Source organism: Rhinolophus ferrumequinum, chromosome 9 (assembly GCF_004115265.2).
Source record: "Rhinolophus ferrumequinum isolate MPI-CBG mRhiFer1 chromosome 9, mRhiFer1_v1.p, whole genome shotgun sequence".
NCBI classification, from domain to species: Eukaryota; Metazoa; Chordata; class Mammalia; order Chiroptera; family Rhinolophidae; genus Rhinolophus; species Rhinolophus ferrumequinum.
The window spans coordinates 63,052,010-63,060,040 of NC_046292.1; the positions used below are offsets into that span (position 1 = coordinate 63,052,010).

Below are 8,031 nucleotides of genomic sequence, written 5' to 3' on the forward strand. Positions count from 1 at the left end.
CTGCTTTATTATCCCTAGACACATCTGATTGTATGAGAGATTGTGTATTCCTGACAGAATGACATTTATTTCTGAGCCATATTTGAACAGTCACCTTAAGACCTAGAAATATGATCTTTTAAAAATAAATAGCCATGATTTTTTTTTACTTGTACCAGGTTTTTGAGGGTTTTTTTTGTTGTTTTTTGTTTGTTTGTTTTGCCAAAGCTAAACAATTTAATATTAAAAATGCCATTTTCTGTTCATATAATATATTTTTAAGTACATAGCAGTTATAATTTACATTTAGCCAGAAATCATACCATTATATAAATTTGTGAATGTAATCAAAGAAATAAGAAAAGCACAAATAAAAACTTTTGCAGTATTTACACTTCTATAGGAACTACTCCAAATAGTACTAAAGAAAGTAAATTGGCAGTTAAAATGAAACTATGGCTTCTACGTACTGATGAGAACTTCAATGTTTTTCAGAGTTTTGTATATTTTCAATATGAAGTTTTGGCTGTATTTTTTTTCAGAGTCAGTTATGAAGTGTGACGTATTTCTGTGTAATAACCATGTTTTCTAGCTTCTGTATTCTGATACTTTGGCATCTGGGGCCTTGCTGAACCTGGAGGAATTTCCCCAGGAACAGCTAATTCCTAGAGATAGCAAGCAATTTACCTACCATGTTTCCCCAAAAGTAAGATCTAACTGGAAAATAAGCCCTAGCATAATTTTTCAGGAGGACATCTCCTGAACATAAGCTCTAATGCATCTTTTGGAGCAAAACTTAATATAAGACCTGGTTTTATTTTCAGGAAACATGGTACCAGCATGTCTTTCATATGCAGCCGACCAATCCAGAGCTCACACCTTCAACCACTTCCTCTAAAGGGCTCTCACACTCAGGGACACTATTAACCTGCCCTAATCACCTCAGCACCAGGTATCAGACAACTAGCCTCTATGTTCCACGGATTGCTGAAATTATTCAAACTAGCCAATCCTAAACCTTCTTACTCTGCCTCACCTCTTCCTCCAGAAACCACAATAAAGCTTCTTGCCCTCATTTCCCCCTCTCCCTTTGCCTCCTGACCAACCTTGGCATTACCCATTTAGCCCTGCGGGGTTTGCTGTGCCTTCTCTGTCTACGGATCTGTGAGCATAAACTTTCTTCATAGCAACCATTTTTGTCTGCAGCTTACCATACTTGATTAAAGCAAATCCCAGGTGCCTGATTCTGCATTTCACCTCACAGTAGGAGCTTTATTATAACAATACAAACAAAACAAAACAAAAAAAAAACTAGCTCAGAAAAGGCAAAATCCTCCCAATTCTAGTTTTTCTTAATGTCTGGCTAGATTCCTACTTTGGGGAACAAATGATACATTGTCATCTCTGGTTTGCTGAAGTGAGTGTTAACTAGGAGAATAAAGTTTTCCATCTCCATGGTGTATCATAACTGAAGACCTCAAGACATAAGATTTTTAGTAGATAGAAGCTCTTATCTTTTTTCCCTTTTTCATGAGCAAATTTTAAAATTCATCTTTGCAGTGATTCAGATCTTGCTCGTTCTACTGCATTTTCCAGTTTCCTTTTCTAATTCCGAGCCACCACTTTATCTTTACCCCTCCAATATATATGTATATCTCAAATTAATGCAAGTTGAGTCTTATTGAATTACTCCTTTGACATCCTTTTATTGAAGTAATTAATGGGGAGATTAATGATTTATTCTACAGGGAAAGGGATATGGAGAGATTTTGCCCTTAGCTCATCTCTTGTGACATGAGATTACAGAAAGCTTGAATGTTTATCTTTTGTGAGTGGGTTTATTATGGCAGGATTTACAGGCAATTCTTTTTTTCATGTGTTTACATTCCAACATCACTAACTGGAGTGCTTTGCCCCAAGATCATGAGATGAGATGCTGTAAGTCCCCAGAAGATTTGATTGCTGTGTCTGAGGACCACCCTGGTGGTCTTTCCAGAGCCTCTGTCTGTCTCTTCCATTTCTGATTCACTGAAGCCATGTGGTGTGTCTCCATAGATGGAGGATTCCCCTGAGTGTTCTTGTCATGCCATGCGACGCTCTGACTTGTGTTCAATGAAATGCCAAGTGTCAGAATCATCAAATTGCACTAGTTTGGGTGGTAGTTTTTGTTGCAAACTTTATAAAGTGATAGATCAGAAATAGCAATATTACTAATGATATCAATGTCAATATAATTTAGCAGTATAGAAAGAGATTGGCTGAAAGTAGCAAAGAAGGGGATGCTATTCTTCATACTGAACTGAATAGAGAATAAATTAATCACCACATTACTTTTTACTTTATTATCACTTTTTATAACAAATTCAAATTTATCATTATTTAATTTAAAGAGTTGTCTGTCAAGTGATTGGGGTTTCCGTGGGGAGGATGCTTAGCAAAGGAATCCTCAAAATACAGAAAATTTAGGTTACAGTTACCTACTTCTTTTTCCAATGAAGAGATTGATGTATAGAAATGGTAACTATTGTCAATTTCTCATCAGTGTAGATTCTGGACTAGGAGCTTTGCTGGTGTGATCCAGCTTGTCATTTCAAATGTTAAGACAGTAATTTTGGAGAGACTCATAGCTCCTCCCAAACATAATCATATTCTGCTGTATGATTATCATTATTCTCTCCGATCCTATCCTATCACTATATTATTACACTGTATAAGCCAAGGCTGATAGAAACACAGAAGCTTCAGGCAACTGAGCCTGATTTGGAGTAATGGAGAATACTCTGTCAAGGAAGCTAGAAGCATCATGAAAAAGGGATGGAAATAGAGCTGCAGACACCTCATTGTCTTACAAATTGGAATATCTGCCCCAGAGGTGTGGGAGCAGCTGGGAGAGTATGCTGCTCTTTGACTTGGGAAGAATACAACCTTCTCTTACCATGTTTCCCCAAAAATAAGACCTAACTGGAAAATAGCCGTAGCATGATTTTTGAGGATGACATCCCCGAACATAAGCCATAATGTGTCTTTCAGAGCAAAAATTAATATAAGATCCGGTCTTATTTTCGGGGAAACTCGGTATCTAGTCGTAACTGAGCCAAAAAAAAAACCTTTCTCTTGCCTCTCATGAGGTTGTTTTTGTCATTCTTTTTTAAGTTTCTTCTGTTTTGCCAACTCATATTCTTATATAACTGTTAAAATTAAACATGTCATGACTTACCATAGATTTATATTTTGCATACAAATTATGTCAATCAAATCCACATCTCACTTGGATAGCAGCAATTGCATGGCTGCTGGTCCAAGATCAGCATGCTGGGCTATGGAACATATGCTAGAGCTCCCCAAGAAAGGTCTTGCTCCTTGCTCCTTCCCCAGTCCTTTCTTTCTTCCCTTCTCTACCTCCCATTTGGTGGGGAAGGATGGGAGCAAAAGCCCAGGAAAGTTTTAGGAAGCTCCATCTTTGATGTCTCTGATATACTACAGATTGCTTGCTAGTCTGCAAATTAGAAATTTCTGGTGCAACGCAGGACTACATTACCAATTGCAGGATTCCTGGTGACAGCTGGGAGACTGATATCAATGCTTGATTCCCCTCTAAAGTATTGGGGTTTATAGTCATAGTTGATCCAAAATTTTAAATTTTACTGCCTGCTTTGTATGCAATTTCCTTTTCTATTACACAAACCATTTAATCCCAAAATGTGTCACCATTTCTCCCTAGTGAATGTGTAAGATCTATACTAATTCTGAGTACTTCATCTACTGAACCTGGAGGTGGGTGATGCTCATGTTCAAAGACATCTGGTAAGGAACTAGAGAGAGAAAAAAAGTCATTAAGATTAATATATGTGAGGCAAACCAGAATTGACACAGTGGCAACATGAAAGAAAAAGTGTTTCACTTTCTTATATAAGCATTTTTAAGTATAGTATATCCATTTTGAAGCAAGACTAGAGACATTAATGCTCTGTTCTCTATGTGGCCTGTGCATTCCGGCAACACAGTATTAATAAGACAGCAGTCTGGATGGCCGACTGGCCTATTTTAACATGTCCCCAATCTCTAAAGTGCGTTAGAGGATCTCTGAATCTGACACTGGTAATAGTATGTAACTTCTCACAATATGATGAAAATATTATTATCAGCTCAATTTTATGGATGAGGAAATGGAGACTCAACAAGATAAAATAACTTGTTCAAGGTTACAAATTTAGAATGTAGCAACTAATACTTAAATCTGCATTTCTAAACTATTTCACAATACTCACTCGCCCAGCTGCACTAAGCCCAAAATTTGGTAATCAATGGAGTTCTCCTTCTCATTCAGACTTCTCATCCAATCAGTCACCAAGGCCTATTCTTTTTATTTCTATAATTGTTTTCCATTTGTTCTTACTTTTCTATTACTACTGCTCCTAGCCTACGTTTAAGACCGTTCACTTCTAGCTAACATTAATTCTAATAGTCCTGCCTCAAATTTTGTCCCATTTCCAATCCATCCTCCATGTTGTTGTCTGAGTGGTTTTGTTTTAATAATATGCATATAACCAATTTTGCCTCTTCCTTGCTTAAAAGTCTTTATTAATTCTCCATAGCCTTCAAAGTAAGTCTAGACTCTTAGTGTGATATGCTCTTAGTTTGAAATGAAAGAGCCTTGGAAACCTTCCCTCTTCTTATCTCTTTCATTCTGGTCAATTCTACCACCAGCTCCTCCACCCAGCTGCACAGTCCCCACGTGAAACAAGGTCAAAACTCCCACCATCCAAGCAGTTCTGGTCATGAACTTACAGAGAAGTCTCTTTCTTTGTGATTAATTATTCAAAATTCTACTTTTAAAGCACAAAGGCTTTATCAACTATATTTAAGGAGCCATAGATATTTATATCCCTATATGTTTCTTCACAGGCAATGAAGAAATATAATGATATGCCTTTTACCTGCAACTCTGCAAATAAACCTGTTGTGAATGCCTGGGAGATTCATTTTTCTCTTTCTGTAGTGAAGTAGGTAGTAGTTTTTCAGATTGCTCTGTCTTTTGTTAAAAAAATACGTTTCTAAAATAAATGCTACATATAAAAAGGTTTTTCTTACTCCCTAGAAGTCATTTATTTCACTGCGTGGAATTGTTAAATTTCAAACCATGACTACATGACTTGATATAGTATGCTCAAATATAGTCAAAATAGTTCCTCGCTTTCAGGGCTATCCTTCCTGCCCTTTTGATGTCTTGCTGTGACCAACGAAATGAAGTGGAAATGGCGATGCCAATTCTAAGCAGAAGTTTTAAGAGCCTTCATGTGGTTTTATAGTTCCATCTATGTCTAGAGACAGACTTCTTTTTCAGCCTAGACACCAAGATAAGAGGACGTGGTTCAGAATTTTAGTCAATCTTCAGCTAGTATGTAATAAGAGTAAGAAAGAAACCTTTGTTGTAGGAAGGCACCAAGATTTTTGGATTGTTTGTAACTCCGGCATATCTAGCAAAAGTGGACTGTTACAACTGGGGCTTTGATATTTTCTGGCTCCATAATCCACCATGTGGATTATTTACACGTTCTCATACATAATCACTTAAACATCTTTGGTTGGTTTCCATATGCACCATGGTAGATTCTTACCACATATCTTCAAAATTCAAAGTGGGGACACTGACTATCAAATGTCTCAGGATTGCAAGGGACCTTAATGTCATTTGGCCTGATTTCCTGTATGGCACTTGAATATATGATATCCCTGACAAACTTCTGCTTAAAGCTCTAGTGGTTAGAAACTTGTTCATTTCCAAGTTAGTCTATTTCATTTGAGACAGCCTTATGTGTTAGAAGATTCCTCCTTCCATTTAGTGGAATTTGTTTTCCCTTAACTTCGTATAGCCTGTGGTTTTAATTCTACTCTGTGACCCTATGCTTCTTTCTCCTCTTCCTTTGTCTGCTCTCCTCTAGGCTAATTGTTTCTAGATCATTCAAATGTTTCTAGCCAAATGTTTCTCATAGGTCATGATTTAAATTCCTCATCACTGACATACAGAGAAAGTCATGTGAAGAAACAGGGAGAACACAAATTAATACATCCCCTGGTACCTGACATGCAGCTATTCATCTGAAAATGCCTTTTTCTCCATCCCTATCAATAAGGCCCATCAGAAGCAGTTTGCTTTCAGCTGTCAAGACCAGCAATGCACCTTCACTGTCCAACCTCCTGGGTATATCAACTCTCCGCCCTATGTTATAATTGAGTTGATAAGGATCTTGGTTGCCCTTCCCTTCCACATGATATCACACTGGTCCATTACACTGGGGACATTTTGCTAACTGAACCTAGTGAACAAGAAGTAGCTACTGCTCTAGACTTGTTGGTAAGATATTTGTGTGCCAGGCAGTGGGAAATAAGTCCAACAAAAATGCAGGGGCCTTCTGCTTCAGTGAAATTTCTAGAGGCTCAAAGGTATAGGACATGCCGGGATATCCCTTCTAAGGGAAAGAGTAAGTTGTTGCATCTAGCCGCTACTACAACCAAAAGAGAGTCACATACCTACCGTGTTTCCCTGAAAATAAGACCGGGTCTTATATTAATTTTTGCTCCAAAAGATGCATGAGGGCTTATGTTCAGGGGATGTCATCCTGAAAAATCATGCTAGGGCTTATTTTCTGGTTAGGTCTTATTTTCGGGGAAACACGGTAGTAGGACTCTTTGAATTTTGAAAGCAACGTAGTTCTCACCTGGGTGTGTTACTCTGGCCCCTTTACTGAGTGGCCTGAAAAGCTGTTCGATTGGAGAGGGGCCCAGAATAGGACAAGACTCTGCAACAGGGCCAGTCAGCTGTGTGAGCTGCTCTGCCATCTGAGCCACATGATCCTAAAGGGTCAGTGGTGCTGAAAGTGTAAGTGACAGACAGGAATGCTGTTTGGAGCCTTTGGCAGGTAGGTCCCTATAGATGAATCAAAGCACAGGTCCTTAAAACTTTGTAATAGAGCCCTGCTATCCTCCACTGTTAGCCTCTCTCCTTTTGAGAAATAGCTCTTGGGCTGGTAATAGGCTTTAATAGACACTGAACGTTTAACCATGGGCCCTCAAGTTACTAGGTGACCTGAACTGCCCTTCATGAACTGGGTGTTATCGGACATACCAAGCCATAAAATTGGGTGCTGATAGCACCCATAATCAAATGGGAGTAGTATATATGCGATTGGGCCTATGCAGACCCTGAAGGCACAAATAACATGAAGAAGTAGCCCAAATGCCCATGAGCCCTACTCCTGCTACATTGTTCTCTCTTACAGTCTGTACCTGTGGCCTCATGTCCAGTTCCCTGTGATTAGTCGATGGAGGAAGAGACAACTCAGGCCTGGTTTACAGATGGTTCTGCACAATATACACACACCACCCAAAAGCTGCTGTAGCACTACAGCTCCATTTCTGGCACATCCCTGAAGGACAAGCCTCCCTGGGCCAAATTTTGGGCAGTGCACCTGGTTCTTCACTTTGCTTGGAAGGAGAAATAACCAAATATAGGATTATGTACTGATTCATGGGCTCTGGCCAGTGGTTTGGCTGGATAGTCAGGGATATGGAAAATTGGTGAAAAGGAAATTTGGGGAAGAGATCGGTAGATAGACCTCTCTGAATGGGCTAAAAACGCAGAGATATTTGTGTATTTGTGCCCCGCGTAAATGCTCAGCAGAGGAGGATTTTAATAATGAAGTGAATATAATGACTCATTCTGTGGCTATCAGTCTCTTGCCCCAGCCACCCCCGTCATCACCGAATAGGCTCATGAGCAAAGTGACCACGGTAGCAGAAATGATGGTTATGCATAAGCTCAGCAACACAGGCTTCCACTTACCAAGGCTCACCAAGCTACCACCGCTGCTGAGAGGCACATCTGTTAACAGCAGAGACTAACACCAGCTCCCAATGTGGCACTATTCCCCAGGGTGCTCAGTCAGCCACCTGGAGGCAGATTAATTACATTGGACCACTTACATCCTGAAAAGGGTAGCATTTTGTTCATACTGAAATAGACACTTACTCTGGATACAGATTTGCCTCCCT

At 39.2% G+C, this 8,031-nt stretch overlaps 1 pseudogene; it reads right to left on the bottom strand.

Annotated features, from left to right (window-relative positions):
• Positions 1-1,527: 1,527 nt before the first annotated feature.
• Positions 1,528-6,819, bottom strand: LOC117027098 (nuclear factor erythroid 2-related factor 2-like; annotated as a pseudogene).
• Between the last annotated feature and the right edge of the window lie 1,212 nt (positions 6,820-8,031).